The 23,830-nt window shown below is 39.4% G+C and overlaps 1 pseudogene; it reads right to left on the reverse strand.

Annotated features, from left to right (window-relative positions):
* Positions 1-9,792: 9,792 nt before the first annotated feature.
* LOC141515985 (small ribosomal subunit protein uS2 pseudogene) lies at positions 9,793-10,975 on the reverse strand (annotated as a pseudogene).
* Positions 10,976-23,830: the final 12,855 nt, after the last annotated feature.

Raw genomic sequence — 23,830 nt, forward strand, 5'->3', positions numbered from 1 at the left:
GTATCTTTATGGCAAAGGCCACTGAGGAATTCCAGAGCTTTTAAGCCTGCCTCTTAACTGTTAATGCATTGGCCCAGCCTACTTAGAAACAGACCTGCTGCCAATGGACATGCATTTGTTTGTTTGTTTTCCCTGTGGCTTCCATCACCATGATCTTTAGCATTCCCACAACTCCCAGGAAAGAAGAGAGGTGTACTAGAGACAGTGTTAAGGAGAGATACCTTGACTTGGATTTAACCAGACTGGACTCAAGTACCAATTCAGACACTTCTAAGGTATTTGACTTTGTGGAAGTCAGTGCTCTCTCTGGGGACCACTATGCTATTGTTCAGACATGTCCAACTCTCTGTGGTTCCAATTAGGGTTTTCTTGACAAAGATACCAGAGTGGTTTGTCATTTCCTTCTCCACTGGATCCATTTTATTAATCAAAGGTTCACCAACTTGCCCAAGATCCCACAGCTAGCAAGTGATTGAGGTTAGATTTGGACTCAGGTCTTCCTGACTCCAGGTTCAGCATTCAATCCTCTGGAAAAAATAGCTGAGATCATATATCTATGAAAGAGGGGTTGTTTACAGAGGATCCCTCCCATTCTCCAAGTTAAGGTAGCGCTTCATCAGGTCATAAGTCCCTGGAGAGTAGGGGGTTTGTGTGTCTGTTGCCTAAAGAAGATCACACAGGATGCTCCTTTTTTGGTATGTTTTTTGCAAGGCAATGGGGTTAAATGATTTGCCCAAGGTCACACACCTAGGTAATTATTAAGTGTCTGAGGCTGGATTTGAACTTGGGTCATGCTGACTCTAGGGCCGGTGCTCTATCTACTGTGCCACCTAGCTGCCCCACAGGATGCTCTTAATGAACAGCAGTGGCTTGACAAGTCACATTTTATAACAAGTAGCCCTGAAAATCACATATTCAGATTTAAAATGTTTCTTATTTCTTGGAATGTTGACAGAAATCATGTATTCAGAGTTAGATCATTTCCTCCTCCTCCACCACCCTACCCTTTTTGCTTTCTTCTTCTTTGTTTTTCTATCTATTTGCTTTTTTTTTTCTCAGCAAGCTTTTATTGATTGGACATTTATGCTGCTGGCATTTTAGCTCTAATGAGCTCTAAGAACCTAAGAAGCCTCTGAAAGTCTTTATTTTCCTAAACTTTGCTGTAATACACTAACAACTACTCCAAAACAAGGGAGTGTTGACCAACCAAAGGAACAAAGCAATGGAAGAGATAGGGAAGATGTGCTAAAGAAAGGAGGATGAGGGAAGAGGAGCTCATAGCAAATCTAAATGGGGGGCACTTAGCCAGTAGATGTCTCCTTTCTGTCCTTTTTCTTCAAAGAGTCTCCATTGAAGACCTGGGGTCCCACAGGTCATTAAACCAAGCTCAAATCCAGTATGTCAGTCACCTCAAAACCTATCAACTAAGTATTAAAAAAGTCTTCTAAAGACTAGACTTTGTGCCATGTCCTGAAAAACAAGCTGATCAGGGGAGGGACTGCAGACTGTAGGTCCAAAAAAGTACAAACAGGCATGGAATTCTTCAAGGGAGTAGTATCTTAACTGGTGGCCCACCCCACTTGGTTTTAGATCTGGTGCCAATGAACATGCATGTTTTTTTTTGTTTTCCCCGTGGTTTCCATCACCATGATCTTTGATATACCCTCAACCCCTGGTAAGAAGGGAGCTGTGCCAGAGACAGTAATGAGGAGAGGTAGGCTTGGAGTCAACCAGTCTGGACCCAAGAACAAGCTCTGATGCTTCGAAGGTATTTGATGTGGAGTTGATCAAGAGAGCTACTGGGGATGGGATGACTTCACTCATATTCAATGCCTTGGTCAAGGTCATCAGTAAAACTAGGGAGCCCCAAATGGTGTCCTCAGTATATCTGGCCTTGTTCCAGAAAAGATAAAGTCCCCTGGACCTTACTAGTCCATCACTGGATCTCTTGGGAATCAATGTGTACCTTCAGTGGAAGAGTGCCCAAGATAGCTTATTACAGTATCACATTTAGCAAGTCATAAGAAGCCTAGAACAAGGATAAGGAACTTGTCTATGGGGCTCTCCAGGAGGCCTTTGCCTAGATTAATAGTATCAAAAGTAACTTATAGTCAGGCTTGTACTTCCATGACCAAAGGGCCATTTTGTTCTCTGGGAGGGTGGTGGTACTGGGGAGTTCTCCCTGTAATCATACAGAGTTCAGTCCTCCACATACTACTATTTTTGCTAAGGCTGTGGTTTTTTAACAAGTTGTCATCCAAGGATCTCTGAACTTCCCTAGGTTGCTCTTTGGATAATGAAACCAACTTAGGGACTCAGAGCCTACTGAGCAGGGTAGGATCTACCACTTTAGGAACCCAGGACCACCTCTCTATGACTATTTTCCTTCAAAGACCTAGGAATTCATCTTGGATATCCTATCAAATTACTTTCCTTAAAAAAAAAGAACAATGGTATTTTCCTGAATATTTCCTGTTCCTTTCCTTGAACTCTCTTCCCTTTGAGAGGAGTATCCAAAAGACATTAAGTAAATTTTTACTCAAAGAGAGGATACACTTTCAACTCTAGAGAATCTATATTATGAAAAGTCAGGTTTCTAAATATCCCTGCATTCATTCACTCTCAGTGGTTGCCAAATTCATGATTGAAATTCATTTGATAGATCTTAGGAGTTGGATGAATCATGAAATGACTCTTTTGGGTGGGAAGAATAGTTTCTTCATAGGGAATGCAGAAAGACATGGTAGTCATGTGTTGGGTTTAAAACATGCAAACTGTCCCACACAAAAAGGGGGACCTGCTGACATTCATTGGTAATAACAAAGAGATTAATTCAGAATTCCTGTAGTTTCATTTTTGGAAGGTTTTTCAATCTATTTGAAAAAAAGACTAATGAGGTATCACCTCCTGAGTATGACTACAGATCTATAAGGATATGAGGGGGAAAAATATTCTTTAGGCATGGACAAAACTGGAGATGGCAAATCAAAGAATTTTTGATGAAATTCCATGACCTGGGGTCTTTGCAGGCAGAATATTTGTGAGGCTTTTATTCTATGTGAGCTCCAATCATACCCGTGTGCCAAATAAAGGGAGTCCACTGAACTGGCACTAAATGAATCACACATTTCTTTCACCCAGTCTCAGAAAGCCAAACTCTATCCCATGGTTACCCAAAGGTTATCTTAACAGCATAGTCCTTTCTGCCTTGCCTGAGGCAAATCTTCATTTACTGGTTTAGATGTTGATGTTTAAGGTGGAGATCTCTGCTTTGTAAGAAAGTCAGTAAACTATCTAGCAACCCAAGGTGGGGAAAATCACAGGGTAGATATAAATGTCTTCCCTTGTATGGTGAGAGTCATCAATGTGCAAATGCAGAATGGACAGTCAGAGAGGAGGGAACATGTGATTTAGGGCTACCACAAGAGATTGGGTCCCTTCCCAATGCAGGCTAAGAGTTGAAGCAAGATTAGCAAATGGGTTCTCTGAAAGATAATTAGAAAACTCACAGGCTCTTGTTTTGTGTAATTACAATCTCTCTCTCTCTTCCACCTCCATCCTCACTTTCCTTCATAGCAGAAAATTTGATTTAGATGCCTTCAATAACCTTGTTCTGACCCATCTCCAGAAATGATTCTAGAAATCATAGAAATCTAGAAATCTAGTAGAAATCATAGAAAACTAGAAATCTAGTAGAAAGAGGAAAATATTGAATTGAGAAGACGACATTGCTTTTCCAACTCTTCTAGGTATCTGTGTAAACCTGGGCAAGCAAAATAACTTTCATAAGCATTTAACATAATGTCCTCTGAGGTCCTATTTCAGTTTAAATCTAGGAACCTTTGAGTCTTTGCCTGACCTCTAAGACTCCTTCAACTAAGACTCACAAATCCTAGAGTCTGGTCCAGGCTTCTATCTACCCAGAGAGGTCATGCCTTATTTATGCCTAATAGTGATGGGCATTTCTTTATTTTTTGAATGTCTACTGAAATTTTATTTTTGGAATCACCTTCACTTCTCAGTATATCCTCTGCCAAACAAGCAATGAATAAAAAATTAAAGAGGGGGCAAACAATTCAGCAAAACTAACAACCTATTGGCTTGATTTCCAGTTCTTTGAAACTATAAAAATTTAATATTTTGATGAAAATGGAATATTCCTCTTTCTTTCATTCCCTTTAGGAGTAAAGTACTCTGCCCCAAAGAGTACAAACATTTCAGCTACTTTCTGACTATAATTCCAAATCATCTTCCAGAATGTTTGAATCAATATATAGCTCTGAGTTTGAATATAATACCATGTGTGTATATCTATATCTTTATATATCAATATAGAAAGACAGTATATGGCATGTATATGTGGATATATATATATATATGTATATATATATATATATATATATATATATATATAGCATTCATATTGCATAGAATATATCCATTCATGGTCCAAACACATTTGGAAGCAGATAGCAGGGTTTTTTATTTTGTTTTGTTTTATTGACTTGCCCAAGGTCACACAGCTGGGTAATTATTGCTTGTGGTCAGATTTGAACTCAGTTCCTCCTGACTCCAGGGCCAGCACTCTATCTACTTTACCACCTAGCTGCCCCTAAAACCTAATCCTTGGAGTTCTAAAATGTAATCCCTTTAGATTGAGGTTGACTGAATTAGTTTAAAGGAGGGGTTAAGGCATTTCTCAAGCACTCCACCAAAAGGTTCAGATGTCCCTAAATCAAATTGTGAGAATCCCAAAGCTTTGATGCTGGGATAAAGGTAGATGCTGCCACCAAGGAGACACTTGGTAATTGGCTCTAACTGGGCTTCCATATAAGAGCAATGGCTAATATAGTTTTAATCTTAGAAGCTGGGGATGGGGGTTGGGGGTTCCAGTTCCAGCGTTGGAGCAAAGCCTAGGAAAGGGAATGATGTTTGTAGAGAGAATGAGGAGAGAGGAAGCCTCTGTCTCTCACCCCCATAAGTCAAGTCACTGTAGATACCTATCCCAGCCAGAATTGCTCATCAGAAGTGATGGGAGAGGCTGGACAAGAAGGAGACCCATCTATCTGGGAGTGTAGTGATATCCCAAGGATAAACAGATCCAGAATGACAGATCACTGCAGGAGGAAGGAAGTTCAATGGGGCATGATCCCTAAAGTAGAAAATATAGCAGCCATGAATTCAAGGTCAGATTTCCAGATCTTAAAGCATTAAGAGTTAGGAATCATCCCTTTGCCATATTTGTGATATAGGTGCATGCTTCACCACTTTTATAGATATCAATGCCAACATCTTAGTCTTTAATTGAAGGGATAGTGAGTTCTTGGATGAAGATATATTGATAAAAAAGATTTTCTTGTAACTTTTTGCCTTTACCTAGCAATCATTTCTGAGCTCCTTTAGAGTAGGAATTGTATTTTGTCTATTATTTTATTTTCAGTACTCTGCACAGTGACTAGGACATATAAGTAACTAATAAATTTTTATTTACTGATTGTCTCTCCCTCTCAAGATTGAATGGTGTATATTATAATGTCATTTATTTGACTCGAAGATGACTTGAAGTAAAGGGTATTGTAAAGGGTATTATAACAGTCTAGCCAGTACTGTACTAACCCCTTCTATCCCCTTGTCTTTTTACTAAGACCATTCCATTCATTATTCATCCAAAAAAAGTAAGACCCCAGGAAAGTGGCAAGAAAGCAAGGCAAAAGAGAATTGATGTTTTTCCAGGAAATACAGCCTTCTTTAACCCAAACTACTGTGTCCTATAAAAAAATCATAGAATCACAAAAAGTTAAAGGAATATCAGGCATCATTGAATCCAATCCATACTTGAATCTCCTCACCACACACACCATTAGACTAAGTTTCTTGAAGGCAGGGACCATGTTATGCTTTGATTTCCCCCAGCACTTAGCAGAGTCTGAATATGGTAGGTACTACATAAATTCACTTGACCACTGAGTGTTCATTAATCCTTCACTTGAAGACTTTAATGAGGAAGAATTCACACACTCTCAAGACCATCTGTTCCAATGTTGGATGGCCCAAGTTGTCAGGGAGTTTGTCTTTAGATTGAGTGGAAATTCCATAGAGCAAAAAGAAAAAGTATTTGAAGGCAGGCACTAAGTAAGGTCTGAGTCATCTCTTCTTCTGGTTAAAATCCCCACTTCTTCCAGGTGGTCTGTCTAAGAGATATTCTTGAGTTGTGTTCCCATCTTGGCTAGACACCTCAAACTGCTCTTCAGATATCAATGTCTTCACCAAACAATGTGCTCCCTAATATATCTCAATGTAACCTGAACAGAGCAAAGATTAGGTCTTGAACTTTAGCGTAATGGATAAGAGATTTCTCAAGGCAGTTGAAGGTTTCATTGATTTTGTGGCCTAAATTATCATCCTGTAGGCTTGGCTTGGACTTGAGCTTAAATTCACCAAAAGACTATATAGTTTGAGAAGACAGGAAGCATTGTTTAGTGGTTATAGACAACAGTCTAAAGGTTGGGGAGGCCAGGGTTTATGTTTCACCTATCAAACAATAAAAACTGTGTACAAATCACTGAACCTCCCTGTTCCCCTTTCTAACATACAACTGAAGAAATTAGTGGGAAAGAAAACTTCCTCACCAGGAATTCTTGACAGGAAATCATAGGTTAGATTCAAAACATTTTAATAATAATAAGGATGAAGACTATCATTTATATGTTACTTTGAGGTTCCTAACACATGTTATAAACATTTTATTTAATTCCTTTAACAACCCTAGGAGGGAAATATTATTTTCCTCACTTTACAACTGTGGCAACTGAGGCAATTAGAGGATAATTAACCTGTCCAGGATCATACAGCTAGTAAGGGCCTGGGGTGAAATAGCAAGTCAGATCTTCCTGACTCCAGGTTTAGCACTATCCGAGGTGGTACCACCTAGTGGTCCTAGTTAAAGATGAGAGACATTTTGCCAAGCCTTGTTCACATTAGTAGAGTATTTTCTTTTCAATGAAGATTAAGACTGCATTTACTCCTACTAAGTTCTATCTCATTAAGTTGGACACAATGTTCTAGTCTGCATAAATATTTAAACGACTAAATGAGGCATTTTTACACAACTTTAAAATATAAAACAAATTATAATAAGCTTAAATTATAATGAATTTTATGTCTTAGAAAGACCAAAAAACCCCAATCTACTTCTAATTACCTATCTGGAGGTACTGGGCATTTTTGATAATGGCCTTTAGTTAATGCTCTAAGAGGAAGAAATATTTGATTTGAGCTTAGGGTCAACCAAAAGTGTTTTTTTTTCTCATTTTTTTTTCAGAGTAAAAAGAGCATGCCCCAAAGAGGGAATTCCCTTTTCAGAAAATCAACTGTCAGCACAAGACTGAACTGGGAGAAGGAATCCTCCCTTACTGATTTATCCTTGACTGACTGAGAAGCCAGATCTGGCTAAAAAGAGAAAAAGGTTCCCTGGAGAAGTCATAATTCCCCTAGCTGGTCCAGAGTGCCAGGGGCTTGATGGGATGACTCTGGGCTATACTGATTCTGGAAGTGGGAAACTCATTGAGTAGGGAGTGAAGCTATGCTTTACTATGAGCTAGCTCCCAGGGCACCTAAACTTGCCATGAAATCAAAAATGCAACACACCCCTTTGCCTAGAAACCTATTCCCAGAAGCTCATGGTAGGGATATGGGGTGGGAAGGGAAGGAAATGGTAGAGTAGGGTGGGGAAGTTGCTGTAGTAGCTGAGAGGGCTAAAGTAAGACTTGAGCTCATCAATGGAAATGAGGAACATGTTGGCCTCCTAGGAGGGGTGAATACTAGTGCCTGGCAATTACCCAAGAGATTTCAGAATTCCAAGAGGTTTCTCAAGCCCACACCTACATTAGTCCTCTTGGTAATTTTTGGTTTTTATTAACCATTCTGGATAATCAAGTGCTAAGCAGAGTCAACACTATCTGTCAGTCTAAAAGTCTCTTTACTGGGAGTGGGGGCAGAAAGGTAATCTTTGTTGACCCTTTAGGGGACAGAATTACAGTATTTGCTCATCTATAAAGCACTCCATGTAAAAGATACACCTTAATTTGGGGATGTGAAATTTGAAAAGAATTATATTACATAAAGTTATTGAACTCAAATTTTATTCATCATAAAATTCATACAGCTCTTCATCACTGACAAAGCTCCCATCCATGAGCTTGTCCTCACTTGTGTTTGATGACAAATCACTGTCTTAACAGAGGCTTTGCCTGCTCTCCTGCTTGTGCTCTGGTCTGTGGTTGACCATAAGCACTCCCTGGTACATGGACACATGCTTGGTCCATTCCATTTCATGACCTGAAACAGCAATTGTGTCCTCTTTGGTCACTTCTTTTTAATCAGCAATTCTTCTGGCCTCCTACTGAACCATCTTTGTGGACACAGGGATACCAATTGCCCTTTGATCTTCAATCCATTGCTCCAATTCCCTCTCTAACTCAGGCCATTTGTCTACCTTGCCTCTCATGGCCTTCTGCAATGATGTTGTCAGTTAGGTTTTTTTCTTCCCAGGTCAGTCTGAGATTGTTTCTCAGTTGGTGGAGAACCAAACTAACATTTAGCAGCACGATTTCCATTCATTTTTGCAAACTGGTTCACATTGAACTTGAATTGAGCACTAGACAAAAATCTTTTCTGAGCCATTTCTGGCCAGAATGTGGCAAAGTGTCTCCCAGTTTTTAGGCCCCCAATTTTTCAAAAAAAAAGGTGCATCTTATACATGGGGAAAGATGGTAACTGGAGGCTAGAAGTAAACCCTCATCTTTCAAGGAAAAAAGCAAAGCAAACTATCAAAGTGTCGTCTTAGAAAAAACATATGTTCAACTCATGGAATTTTATGGAAGATAAGGCTGACAGGACTCCCTCTACCACTAATAGCCCCATCTCTTTTTCAGATCAATCCTAGCAGGATGGGAGGGAGGTGGAGGCATGCAGCTCTCCACCCTTGGTTTCATCCTATTATATCTCAGTTTCTCCTTACAAATACCACAAATGAAGTTTGTAATAATTGGCTTGCTGCCAGTCTTATTATATTTCATGAAGAACACAAAGGGAGTTAGTTCTCAACTGGAAAAAAATAAATCAAATGTATACTTATTATAGTCCCGTTGGCCCTTCAATAATTAGCTCATTACAGGTAAATCTGGATTTTAGCAATTATATTATAGTAATTAAGTGTTGCAGAGGAGGGATCTTTCAAACCATCCAATACTCTGAGGCCCAGAAAAGGGTAGTGATTTGTCTAAATTCATATAGCTGATGATTGATCAGGGATTAAATCTCAATCCCTGAACCTGTTCACTCTACTACATTCCTGTCCTTTAAGAGACTTGCCTTAGTTTTTCTGTTTCAGGGAATGGGTGAGTATATGCAGAATGTACTCTTTTCAATTCTTTTCTTACTTTTTAAATTTTATTTATTTAAGATAATGGGGTTAAGTGGCTTGCTCAATGTCACCCAGCTAGGCAATTATCAAACATCTGAGGCCAGATTTGAGCTCAGGTCCTCCTGACTCCAGGGCTGGTGCGCCACCTAGCTGCCCATAACTTCATTTTTGCAAGGCAATGGGGTTAAGTGACTTGCCCAAGGTCACAGAGCTAGGTAATTAATAAGTGTCTGAGATCCTCCTGAGGGTCGGTGCACCATCAGCTGTGCCACCTGACTGCCCCCTTTTCAATTCTTTTCAGAAAACTCTGCTAATTTCAAGGTGACCTCTTTGGTCCAATGTGAATAATAAAACTCAAAGCCTGGGGTGAGGGGTGGGGGAGCAGAAGTGGGGAGGGAGAGCTTTATTCCATCTGGTTTTCTTTCTTTTTGTTTTTTTAAGAAACCAATGTTTATTTTCCATCCGCAGTTTTCCAACACTATTAGAGCATCTGGGTAAAACTTAGGACCACTCTGTGGTAGTTTCTACCCATTCAGTGGCCTGAGCAGTAGGAGCTGCAGACCAGTCCTCAGTAGCGGGCTGAGCACTCCAATCTTCAGTAGGGAACTGCTGAATGGGCACAGATGGCACCTGGATGCCCTCAGACCAATCAGCCACCTCTGGCTGAGCAGCAGTGAATTCTGGGGCAGGTGCAGTCCATTCACCCTGAAATTCCTCCTTTGTCACTGCCTTCTCAGCTGCAGCCTGCTCTTCCTTTCCAATCTCCTCTGAATCTCTGTAGAAGTAAAGATCAGGCATGACCTCCCATGGGTGCTCACGGGAGATTGTACCATGCATCCGCAGGACTTCTCGGGCCAGCATCCACCACATCAGACCCACTGAGTGAGCTCCCTTATTGTTACATGGAATGGCAATGTCCACATAGCGAAGTGGGGAGTCTGTGTTGCACAGTGCAATGGTTGGAAGGTTAACATATGATGCTTCAGTCAAAGGCTGATGATCTACACGAGGATCAGTGACCACCAAGAGGCGAGGCTCCCTGAAAGCTGCCTGGATCTGGTTAGTGAAGGTGCCCGGGGTGAAGCGTCCAGCAATAGGTGTGGCGCCAGTGGCAGCAGCAAATTTCAAAACAGCTCTCTGGCCAGTGTTCCTGGATGAGATGATACTAACATCAGCTGAATTTTCAATGGCAACAATGGCACGAGCTGCCAGCAGAAGCTTTTCCCAAGTTCTCTTCAAATTAATGACATAGATGCCGTCACTCTTCCTTTCGTAGATATACTGTTCCATCTGGAAGTCCAAATTGGTGCCACCCAAATGAGTGCCTGCAGCGAGGAATTTGAGGACATCCTCCTCCTTCATCTGCAAGACATCCAGGGCTCTGGACATTGTGAAAGTTTCCCTTGAAAGTTACGACGGAAACCGTGAACAACACCATATGTACCCCTCTTCTGGGCAGCACGGAAAAGCCCATCTGGTTTTCTTAAAGTCCTGGGACAAAGCTTGTGTGTCGGACCCCCTGCTCTTCATATGGAGAATCTTTACCAAAAAAAAAAAAAAAAGAAAAAAGAATCTCTTCTTTATGGTCCTGGTCTATTTCTTCTTTTTTCTTACACCAGACTTGTGATTTCATCTGCTGTAGAGGGAATGGGAAGGGAAAGGGAGCATACACTTCTTAAATGCCCATTTTGTCCAAGACACAATGCCAAGACTTTATAAAAATTATCTCTTTAGAGCCTCACAACACCCCTGGGAGATCAGTGTTACTATTATCTCTATTTAACTGATGAGAAAACTGAGACTGAGAGGTTAAATGTCTTGTTCAAGATCACATGGTAAATGATGAGGCTGAATTTGAACTCGGATCTTCCTGACTTCAGGCATGGTGCTCTGTTTCTTCTTTGTAGAGAGATATAGGTGAGGAAACTCACTCCCCCAAGGACAGCCAGAACCTTCTCTGGCACTTATGGTCATAGGAAGTTTCCAGGGGCACTACAGTTAGAAATGGCTTGCCCAGAGTCCCACAGTCAGGATTTGAACCCAGTGCACTAATCTAGGTTACTTCTTTTCCTGTTCCAAAAACCTCAATAAAAGCTCATTAATTTAGGAGAGTAAAAAGGTTTCAATAAGAGCAACAAAAACAACCAGGACAAAACCTGGCTTTCCTCAATGTAAATCATTTTTCTTATTAAAGATCTTTCCCAGTATCTGGTCCTGGTGAAGCCTCTAAAAAGGGCTGGATCAAACACCTCAGTTACTTTGAACTGAGATCTTTCAGGATGCAACCCCTCCCATGGGGATCAAGTCCTGTGGGTGCATTGAATGACCACTCAGCAGTCTAGGGATGCTGGCAGATGTAAACACACCTCCCTTCACTCACTTGGAGAGAAAGGGGATCCTGTTTGGGGGAATGTCATTTATACAGGGATGTGTGGCTATAAATCCATTTTAGGAAGGGTCTGTTGGATGTTACTGTCTAATTCTACCACTTTGGTTTACCTATTTTCTCCCATTTACTCAATGGAGGAAGTGATCATTACATCCTGCCACCCATGCCTATCATAGTATGCAGGGGACCCCAGCAGTTATACTGTCAGTGGACCACAAGCTTTGGTGTGTCCTACCCAAGTCCAAGTTGGGCAATACAAATCCATTGGCACCTGACCACTACCTCAGGGACATGAAGGTTGCAGTCTGGGGGGGGAGGGTTGGCAAGTACAAAAGCAAGGCCAGTTGGCTGCATTTCTCAATATATATGGAGCTTCTAGAACATGCTCAAAGAAAAGGTCTCAAGGGCAAAGTCATCATGGAAAAAAGATGTTGCACTATGATTAATTCACCGGTGTGCCACAGTATGGGAATAAATTTAACATTTCATCAAAAGCTATACTAATTTAATGGCACATGCATAATGGAATTAAGAAGTTTTTCAGAAAAGGATCATGACTATTAATATATTTTAAGGCTATTTTGAGGTGATTTAGTGGCAGAGTGAGTAATGGACCAAGCATCAGAAAGACTCAAGTTCAAATCTGGTCGAAGACACTATGACTAAGGGGCTATGATGGATAGCAAGTCACCTGACCTTTTTCACCTCAGTTTGCTCATCTGTCCAATGGAATAATAATGGCATCTACCTCTTAGGGCTGTTATAAGGATGAAACAAAATAATATTTTAAAATTTCTTTGTGACCCTTAAAACATTAATGACATTTTTCTTATTGTTCAGTCATATTAGCCTTGTCCAACTCATTGTGGCAAAAATATTCAAGTAGTTAACTATTTCCTTTGTAGCCCATTTGGAAACTGAGGCAAAGAGGGTCAAGTGACTTGTCCTGGTCACACAGCACCTAGCTGCTCTATGATTCAGAGCTAACAGTTCCATACCTGAGAATTTCTAGACCTCAGTTTCTCCATCTACAAAATGAGGACTAAATGACTCCTACAGCCTCTTTGAGCTTGTAGCCAAAAATACAATCTATGGTCCTGAACCTGGGTTTCTTAGATAATCTCATTCATGTGGAATTTCAACTGAATTTCTTATTAAAGGACCCAACAGAATCATTGAGGAATCCTTGCAACATGACCTTGCAACCCTGGATTGCTAGTCCTGGAGATAGAGCATATTTCACTGGATTGCTAATTCTTGGGATTCAAGATCCCAAGGTCATTGGGATTCAGTTATCACTCCAGGGACGCAAAGTAGGATCTGACAGGTCAACCAAACCAAGCACGCTTGGGCTCCACAATGAGAATGATGTTTGATAGGTCTGAGAAGTGATTATCATATTGCCTTCTGTTGTGCCTGGACTCCATCTGGAGACTGACCTGTTTTGTTGATCCCAGATTAAGGAGGACATTGATAGAGTAGAGGAAGCCCAGAGAAGGGTTGTGAAAGTCAAGGCCTTTGAAGACTAGTTAAAGGAAGCAGTGGTATTTAGCTTGGTGAAGAGAATATTCCATGGATATAGGAGAATTATCTGCCAAGTATTTAAAAAGCTGTCATCTCTGTTAGATTCTTCTGCTTGGTCCCACAGGATTATGGGTAGAAGAAGTTACAAAGAAACCTGTTTAGGCTTGATGTATCCCTGCTACATTGAACTGGCTCACCTCAGTAGGTGGGGATGGACCTACTCGGTGGTCTTCAAGAAGAGTGGGGCCTCATTTTAGGCAGGGTTAGACTGGAGAGAATTGCTCATGTGCTAGTCAGCTCTCCCATGTTGTGACCCTGATATTCTCCAGGGTTTAATTTGGCATTTTGTTTTCAGCTTTGAAAATGAAGTTGTCTTTATTCTGCTCACCAAACATGTATTAAATGCCTTCCACTTTGTGGAAGAGAGATATCATTCTTTCTTTTCCCCATGGAATTTATGGTCTAATGAGGATATAAAAACAGTTAAGTGCACAATTAATAAGAAACAAATTAGGACCATGCCAGACAGTGTCTTATAAGGTCCAAAAAGGGAATAAAATCCCAAGGTCATATTCACTTGCCATGCAGTTGTCAGAGGATAATAATTTATCAGATCTATATATCCTGCTAAAAGACTGATTCACATATTAGCAAGTAAGAAATTAAGGCTCCAAGGTACCTCTCCTATTGCTAATTGGAAACAGGAGGACAATGATCAGGATTCTGGGAGATGTGTTCTGCCAGGAGGAGACAAGAAGCAATCTAAAACATCTTGTACAAGAATGATAGGCTTTGAGGAGCAGTTTTGGATAGAGATATTGTAAAATTTCCATGGTTAGGCCACAAAGGAGATTAATCATTTTATCTATTCTCTGTTTCATATAAAAATCAACTCTTTCCCAGTCCAAAGAGCAGACTTTTCTTTTTTGAATTGACCCTCACTTTAAGGTTTAGATGGTAAATCCCAGAGAATAAAACTTCATGTCTAATCTATGCTTTCTGTCAATTTTGTTTTAACACTATTTTTAAGATTCTTTATAGTTTTAGGGTTCACATAGCATAGATGGTCTCCTTCTTCCCTATGGTACTCCTTTAAATACCTGAAGCCACTCCCATTCCTGACCTTTTTCATTGAAATAACTTTCTGTTCTGATACTTTCCAAGCATTCAAATATCTCCTCCCAAAGTATATTCTCCCAAATTGCCTGACTATGAGGCTGTGATGGATAGCTCTTATCATGTCTCTTCTTTCATTTACCATTTTGTAATCACAATGGAGGAGGGGCTCTGGAGCTAGAAATAAGCAACCCTGTTGTTATGCATTAGATTGATGATAATGATGCTGTTTGCTCTTTAAGACCATGACATCAGGGAGGTGATGCCATGACAATCATATGAATATGATTTGAGTCAGGGAATGCTTTTCTAAGTCACCAGCCTCACTTTCTCCTCCAGAGCCATCTGGATCAGTGGCCAGATATGAATCAGGATGACTGGAGATGGTCCTGAATGCCAGGTATCAAATTTAAATGATTTACCCAAACTAGTAAGTGTCAAGTGTCTGAGGCTAGATTCAAATTACCGTCCTGACTCCAAGGCCAGGGCTCTATTCACTGTGCCACCTAGCTGATCTGATGCATTAGATTAGGCTTGAGCTGACTCACCATCTTCATTTGTGTCCTCATAGTCATTAGCATCTTGTTCTTTGGGGGGATGCATGACTTCATGTAAGGCTGCCCAAGTTTCTCTGAACAATTCCCATCTGATTTTCTTTAGAGTACCTATTCTATTATGTTCATGAATCCCATTTATTCAGTATTTACTCCCTAATCCTGGAGTTCTGAATCTCTTTTGTCTCCTGGTCCCCGAAAGCAACTAGGTGCACAATAGATGTAGTATTGAACCTGGAAATAGGAAGAGTTGAGTTCAAACCCCTTCAGACATTTATTAGCTCTGTGACCCTTCCTCTTCTTTTTTATCTGTAAAATGAGGATGGCAATATAGAAGTTCTCAGGTTGCACTAAGGATCAAACAAAATTTGCAAACCTTACAAGGTGACTTAGTAGGAATTCCACTTTTGATTACAGAGTGGATGGTTGATTCTTAGTACCGTTCCTTCCTCATCTGCTGTTAGCATTCCTTTCCACCCTGTCTACTGTGTATGATAGAGAACTTTGTGTTTATCACCTCCTTAATCCTAGCAATTATCACTCTCAGAATGGAGCCCAAGAATGCATTCCCTTTGTGGACCTGCCATATCTCAGTGCTGATACACAAAACTTAAAATCTACTAAAACTCCCACACCATGTTTGATAAATTGCAGCCAAACAGGCTACCCAGATATTGGACTTTTGATGTAGATTTTTTGAGCCTGTGTGTCAGACTTTACATTTGTCCCTATTGAACTTCTTCATATTGGTAAATCTAATATGCTGAGACCCTAAGTCTCTTTGGATGGCCCTGCCACCTGGTATGTGAGCTATTTTATGCTGCTTTGAATTGTGCTACAATTTAATAATCACATCATCTATGCCTTTTTTCCGAATCATTGCAAAAAATGGTTAACACTAATTGGCCAAAAAATTCCCAAGGACCTCCAGTTTCACTGACACTGGAGCAGTAATGATTACTTTTTAAACTGGTCATTGGAAGAGCCTTAAATCCACCAATATGGATTGCTATCTAATCCACATCTTTCTATCATGTCTTCTATAGAATCATATATAATTCACTATCAGATCTCATGCCAGTATCTAGGCAAATTTTTTAGAACGTTCTCAGGTCTACAAGTTTAATATTCTTGCCAAAAAAGGAAATGTAGTCCCTTTGTTCCTTCATTATTTTCTTCCTTTTTTCCTTCCTCCCCACTCTCCCTTTTTTAAAAGACTAGGATAATTAGTGGGGGCTGGGCATAGCACTTCCCTTGGGAACCTAGTGCCCCACACCTTTTAGAAAATAGAGGGACTCTCCATATCAGTGTTGAACTTGGTGGGGACACCTCAGAATTTTCAGGTTTAAGAGATGCTCAAACCTTCTAGCTCAGATTTGAAATAGATAGCACCATGCTTGGTTATTGACAATAATCTTGACTCTTTGTAATTTTATTTCCCTTTCTAGATATTCCCTCTCTCTTTAAAAATCTATACTAGAATTTTGCCAAAAATCAAGGTCCAGTTCACCAGTCCACAATTTATAGTTCCTATTCTCTGTTTTTCCTGGGAAATTTGAACATTTTTCCTTCTCCAAGTCTACCTTCAGTAGAGTTATTTGAAATCCTGATGGTCATAATGGATAAGATAATTCTTTAAAGCCTATCCAATGCATGACTTTTGAAAACCCTCAGGTTCTGATCTGAGCAGTAGGCATTTTTTCATGAGGTTTAAATTGTTCATCCAATCTCTTCTACATGAACACAAAAGTACAGCAAAGCCAGTGATGAATTTGACCAGAAAGGATGAATATTCAAAATCTGATCCAACACTTAATTGATAAGTGACCTGGAGCAAGTCATTTATCCTTGTCCTTGTCCATAAAATGAGATAGTTACACTAGAACCTTCCAGTTCCTTCCAGGTCTCAACAAATAATATGTATAATGACTAGCTCAAATTGGTTCAAAAGAAAAATAAAATAAAAGATGAAAAAATTTTCACTGAATTTAGGTCAGAAATCTGAAATTTCTACCCAGACATTAGAGCTCTCAAAAACAACATTTTTTTTAAAAAATCTATTATGAGATTAGCTAAAAAAAAAGAAAAGAATCCATTCCAGAGAACCCCTCTAAATAAGCATATACTCTGAGTGAGAAAAATAAAAGATTTGAAACACAAAATTCCTGACACAGTGAAATTTGGCAGTCAAGCTATAGACCAAGTTAAAAGAATACATGAATTCTATGCAAATCAAATCAACTGACCTTGAAGCTAGAATATGCAGACATAACTTAAGGATAAATCTTCCAGAAGAATGTGACAAATCAAACAGAACTGAATAATATAATTCAAGAACTAATGAAAGAAAACTGTCTCCAACTTCTGCAAACAGACCACAAAGCAGCAGTCAAAATTCATGCTGTGCCACAAAGAAAGCTAAACAACCAACCTTCATTTCAAACACCAACATAAGACAGTGGATACATTTTTCAAATGTCATTGATAAGGAAGAGATTTTGCAAGAAGTCCAGAGCAAGATTTTCACATATGAAAAAAGGCAATCCAACCATTGCAGGATAATTTGATATTTATGAGAAAATTTCCCAAGTGAATTAAACCATATACTTCACAAAGCAAAGGGACTTGGAATGAAACCCCAAATGTCAAAACCTATAGATCTGAGCTTAATCAGCATTTTTAAAAAGCTAAACAATTCTGAAAAAGAACCATGAGCAGATCAAACTGGAATTTCAGGTCTGAGTCATAGGGAAATGAGGTAAACCAAAGCAACAACTCTGCTTGTGAGGTTTAAATGAAATAATGCATCTTAATTAATGCCATATAAATGCATTTAGATGTGATGCATTTAGAAATCTTGAATCTAGTAAAACCTCACAAAATAATGACAAGTTGAAAAATGACCAGGGATTCTCATTATGTGACTCTATTCTCTTTTCTTATAATGTAATACTGTACATTAGAGACATTGGTGGCCAGACATGGTCAGTTCTCAATCAGTCAAACTGAGTGCTTACTGTGTTAGTCATTGAGCTATGTACTGAACTCTTAATTTATCCCTCAGCTAGACAGTGCTTGCTCTACTCTTTTCTTATTTCTCAACACCAAGGACAAAACTCTGCACATATTAAATGGTTGAACAATGACTGCAAATCATAACATATTCAGAAATAATTCAACCATATGGTGCTTTACTTCATCCTGGCCCTGGATGCTCAGAGTTAAAAGGACCCTGAGGGATCACCTGGCCCAAACTATGCCTGAACAACAATTCTCCCTACAATACTTCCAGCTAGCGGGCACCAAACCTTCCTTGACTGGCAAACAAGAGTTCATGCTGTTTTCTCTTTTTAAATCAGCAAACATCAAGAAAACTCACCACCAATTGGTCAAAAGAGTCAACTTCTCTGTCACTGAGTGAAGACTGTTCCACCAAGCTCATTTTCTTCCAGTAGGCTTTCTTTTGGTTGACTCATGGTCCCCTGAATTCACATTCCTTTCAAAACCAGACTCTGGTTAGGAGACATTCTTTAGTCTAGCACCTCAAAATCAAGGGCTTTTTTTTTAAAACTCCCTCATAAATGGCAAGCTGCTATAATGCCACAGTCATCTCCTTCCAAACCAATCTTTGGATATGAAATTATTTATTACATGGAGGGAGAAGGAAATTGGCAACAACTGTAGCATTATATGCTAAGGTTTCTAATGATGAACTCCCTGGAGAGGATAAAATTGAGTTTGCCCCATATTTACAAAGGAAACCTACCATCCATTGCTTTTAACTTTGACTTAGGTACTTGAGGTGAACCTCAGTTTCATTTATTTCAGTGAAGTGATTAAAAAAAAGATGGACTATGCTCCTGCCTGTCTTTTCTATCATCCATTGCATTTTCTCTTCTATAAATGGGGTGTTCCACCTGCATCTGAAATATGCTCAGTTTAACCATTAGGATTTCAACAAGAGCCCCCACAGAATTCCATTTCCCTTGAAATCTGAATTAAGCTTCTGTTTTTATCTTTTGAAACAAAGATGGAATGTGTTCCTAATGGAGACATTCCTCTTATTGCCCAGTACAAAAAAGGACAGAAGAATACAGGTCACATAGGCTTCAGGGTAGCCACTGTGATTTATTTACTATTCTGCCATCAATCATCTATTCATCAATCTTCCTCTGCTATACTGAAATAAATAAATGTTAGGTTTCTTTGGAGGATTATTCATAAAAAGCCTAAATTGTGCATTTAAAATAGTATTAGTATTGCCTTTATTCCCCTTGGGAAAGCTATGGATAGAAGGATATGAAAACATTAATGATTCCTGCAGCCACATGTACTAGTGCCCATTTCTACTTTGCCCTAACTGAAGCATCATATTGGGTGGGAAAGGTGGGGACTGGAAGAATAGAGGAACAGAAATTCAGATTTCTTTTAACTAAAGAGCACTCCCAAATGTAGAGCTCCAAGAGTAAGGTAAAATGCAGAATTTCATATCACCTGGATAATGGACAATAATCTGGATAGTAAGATACCCCAGAAAATAATCACCTGATATTCTTTCATTGGTGAGGATGGGAAAAGTTTCATCATAGAAAAGGCAGAATTTATCCTTTGACCACTCCTATATGAGACATTTTCCAGGTGAGTCAATAATTTGTTGTACAAGTTTTCTTCTACCAAAATTCCCTGGTCTAATTGGCTCTAAAAAATTTTAGATGGTAAATAAGCAGAATCAACTCTAATTCCAACAAGATGAGTCAAGTCTTCCATTAAGGATGGAGAAGGATTCTTAAGGACGTGGAAACAAATCCATCCCTACCTTCACAGAGCCTGTACTAGACAACATGCCCATATGTAAGTCTATATAAATTAGATACAATTGGAATACAATTTTTCTGAGGGAAGGCACTAGTTTCTGGGTTTGGAAACATAAAAGTTCCAATAGAGGGCAGGCTTGAAAGAGAGTGAGAGTCCTAGAGGCAGAATGCACAAGGGTCTTTCAGGGATGGTGAACAGACTGTGCAGAGGCACAGAGGTGAGAGATTAAATGCTAGCTTGGTTTCACCAAAGAATGGATAAAGTAAAAAATGTAATAAAAGTGCAAAGGTAAGAAATGGCCAAGTAATCAAGAGCTTTAGGGACCAAAGTCTGTATTTAATCTGAAAGGTATCAAAGGTGGGCAAAGAAGTTTCAGATAAGGGAGGGTGGGCTCACTACAGAAGGAATATTTAATGGAGTCCATCCAGTTATTGAATAGAGATTAATTAAGTACCTACTGAATTGGGGGGGGGGGAGATAGAATTTCCCTCAGGAAACTCCTAATTTAATCTGGCCTAGGGTCATTAAATTTAGAAACTTCCAAATTCTCTTACCTCCATAGATAGCCTTACATAAAGAAATTTAGAGTACTTAAAACAACCCTCCTCAGGATACTCAATCTACAATATTGTGCAAAGCTACAAATCTCATCTTCCTGTCTCTTCTAAACTCTAGTCCCAGTTGCAGTGGATGTTCTTGGGCTTTTTAATCTAAGGTCTTTACAATCTCAGTTTTACTAATGATTAAGTAAGAAAGATATGAGATAGAGGTAGGCCTCTTTTATCTTGTCAAAAAAATTCATCTGGGAAGGAAAGACCCTCAGGGTTTCTGGCCCAAACAGAAACAAATACTATTTATGTTCATTCTGAGCCAATAAAGTCTATTCTCCAGTCTTCCATATGCTTATCTAGCCACTGGACCTAGATGGCTCCCAAAGGGAAAGTGAGGCTGTTGACTTTGTACCATCCTCCCTCACTTCAATCCAATTCATTTACCTGTCATGGCATCATCTCCCTAATTTCATGCCATCCCTTTCAAAATGGAGAAGAAACAATAGCCACAGCAATAAATTCCTATCACTGAATCCCAACATCATAGACCTACACATAGTTTAGATTGTAAGCTCCTTCAGAGCAGGGACTGACCTTCTTTTTTATTAGTTGTATCCCCAGTACTTATAAAGTGCTTTAGGCTTAAGAAATATTTATTGTATTAGAGGATTGGAAGAGCCAGGACAGAACCCTGGGAGATGTCCATGGTTACTGGACATGATCTACACAAAGGTATAACAAAGGAATATGGGAACGAATGATGAGATATTAAGAAAAGAACTAGAAGATTACTAATCCAAAACCTAGAGATAAGAGAGTAATTTAAAGGAGAGCATGACTGGTAGTGTCACAGGAAGAAAAGAGGTCAAGAACAGTGCTAAGTAGATGATAATAAGTGCTTAGTATTTTTTATTATGCCATTAATTATAATAGTTTTGACTACATAATTCTTTCCATTGACTTCTAACATTGCAAGCATCATAATTCTAAGGATGGATAGATTCTTCCATAGATTAGTCATTTTATGGATTACTGACACATAATAGCCCAGAATGGGTTTAGTCTCCAGCATTGGTCACAAGCAGCATATCCTGTGAAGGTCAATGAAAATAGTGAGAAAGAGCTGAGGAGGTCTCACCAAATGGGGACCAGCTAAAGTAACTGAGCAAGTTTAACCAGGAGATGAGGAGTCCCAAGGAAACATGATGCCTGTTACCAAATAATGAAAGGACTGTTAAGTGAGCAAAGTATGCTTGTTCTTCTGGGTTCTCGAAGAAAAAACTAGTGAACAGTGCAGAGATAAAAAAAAAATTGCCTTCCAATTTCAATAAAGCAGAAGTGATTGTTTGATGAAAAAATGAATTCCCCAAATCGTGAATGTCTTTTCAAAGATCAGTTAGTCAGTCAGTCCATAAACATTTATTGAGCACCTACCATGTGTCTGGCACTATTCTAAGTTCTAGGAATACAAAGATGATCCCTATTCACAAAGAGATCACAGTCTATTGGAAGTTTTAAACAGAGAAAAATGCTAGAATTGCCAGAAGAAAGCTTCTAGGAGAAAATGGGATTTTAGTTGGTACTTAAAGGAAGTCAGTTGGTAAAGATGAGGAAAAAGAGCATTTCAGGCAGAGTGGACAACACCAGAACTGAGAGATGGAACAGCAAGGGAGTCAGTGTCACTGGATCAGAAAGATAACTGCAAGATGCAAGATGAATAGAATAGTGGGTTGAGGAGACCAGGTCATTATAGATACTGAACACCAAAGTGAACATTTTTATTTGATCCTGGAGCCAATAGAGTCACTAGAATTTCTTGGTGGGGTATGTATGAAATGTTTAGTTCTGTGATTTAGAAAAATCACTTTGGTGACTGAATACAGAATAAACTGGAATGAGAAGAGACTTGAGGCAGGCAGACCCACCAGCAGTCTATGGAGGTATGATTGCAGGTATGAGGTGATGATGAACCATACAAGAGTAGTGCAGTGTGAGGAAAGAGAAGGGGATGTATTCAAGAGATGCTTCAGAGATGAACTCAACAGAGGGAGTGGGATGAGAAGCTGTGAGAAGTCCAAGATGACTTCTAGGTTTCAAGTCAGAGAAACTGGGAGAATGATGCTGTCCTCTACAGTAATAGGGAAAGAGGTAGAAGGAAGAGGGTTTAGGGGGTAAAGAAAATGAGTTCTATTTTGGATGTGTTGAGTTTAAGATATCTGCTGGAAATCCAGTTTGAGATTTCTGAAGAACAGTTGGAGATATGAGATTGGGGGTCAGCAGAGAAGTTATAAAATGTGTTCTTCAAGTCTAGGTTGACCTAGTCTTCTAAGATCCCTTCCAGTTCTGAGATTCAGGCTTCAACTTCTACAGATTCTTCCTTTTATCCAACATCTCCAAAAGAGGGCAATTAGGATGGGGAAAGGCTTAGTAGCCATGGAAGATGAAGATTAGATGAAGCATTTGTCTTTTTACAAAAGGTTTTCCTAGGAACTTTCTGACTGTGTTTTTAGTCAAGGTTTCTGGGATTTTCAATGTAGTCAAGAGTTGGGTTTATTGAGCTTGAGTCTGAATGGTTTCCTACCACGGGACTTTCAAGAGCTTCAACTGCCAGCTGGAGTATGTACCCAAGGCATTCCTTCCCTCCTAGAGTAAAATGAGTGAAAATATCCAACCTGCCTTTCCTTATGTCATCACATAGGTTGACTTCTCCAAGACAAGAAAATGACGCCCTTTCACTTGATCAAATCTTTTCTGAGCATACAAAATTAGCCAAGAAGTCATGTACCTCCAACTGGAAAGACAACATAACTAGGTCAGCAAGATTTGGAGAATAGCCCTTCTGCATAGGATCAAGTCTCAGTCCAGGAGCTCTCTATCACAGGTAAGCAATCAAAGGAAAAACCTTTTAGCTAGGAGCCAGTATGACTGAAGACTCAAAAACACAGGAAGTTCAATGAGAGCATTTGTTTTCACCTGGAAAATAATTCCTAATTCTTAACTTCCCAAATTGTTATTTAAAATTTTCAAATGCACATTAGCCTGAAAGGGAAATTGAACCTAACATAATATATGGACAAGATAGTTGACCATCTCCTCAATTACCAATGCTCTCCCCTGGGAAAACCCTTTTTTTCTCTATTTTCCTTTCATTTTGTATCTAATTACATAGATATCTATCATCCACAAACACACAAACAGTAGGATTCAATTCCATGAGGAAAGGGACTGTATTGCCTCTACCTTTGAATCACCAGGGCCTCACATAGTAACTGATACTGAGCTGATACTTGAATGCTTGATGAACAAATGGAGTTAGAGATAATATGCATCTTTCAGAATGATGCTTAAAAATAAATTGTAAATTCTTGGTGGGCAAAGAGAGAGAGTGGCCCATTCATCTGAATGCTCCCATAAATCATAGGAGCTTGGATTTAGAGCAAGAAGAAATCTTTGGTAA

Source organism: Macrotis lagotis, chromosome 3 (assembly GCF_037893015.1).
Source record: "Macrotis lagotis isolate mMagLag1 chromosome 3, bilby.v1.9.chrom.fasta, whole genome shotgun sequence".
NCBI lineage: Eukaryota > Metazoa > Chordata > Mammalia > Peramelemorphia > Peramelidae > Macrotis > Macrotis lagotis.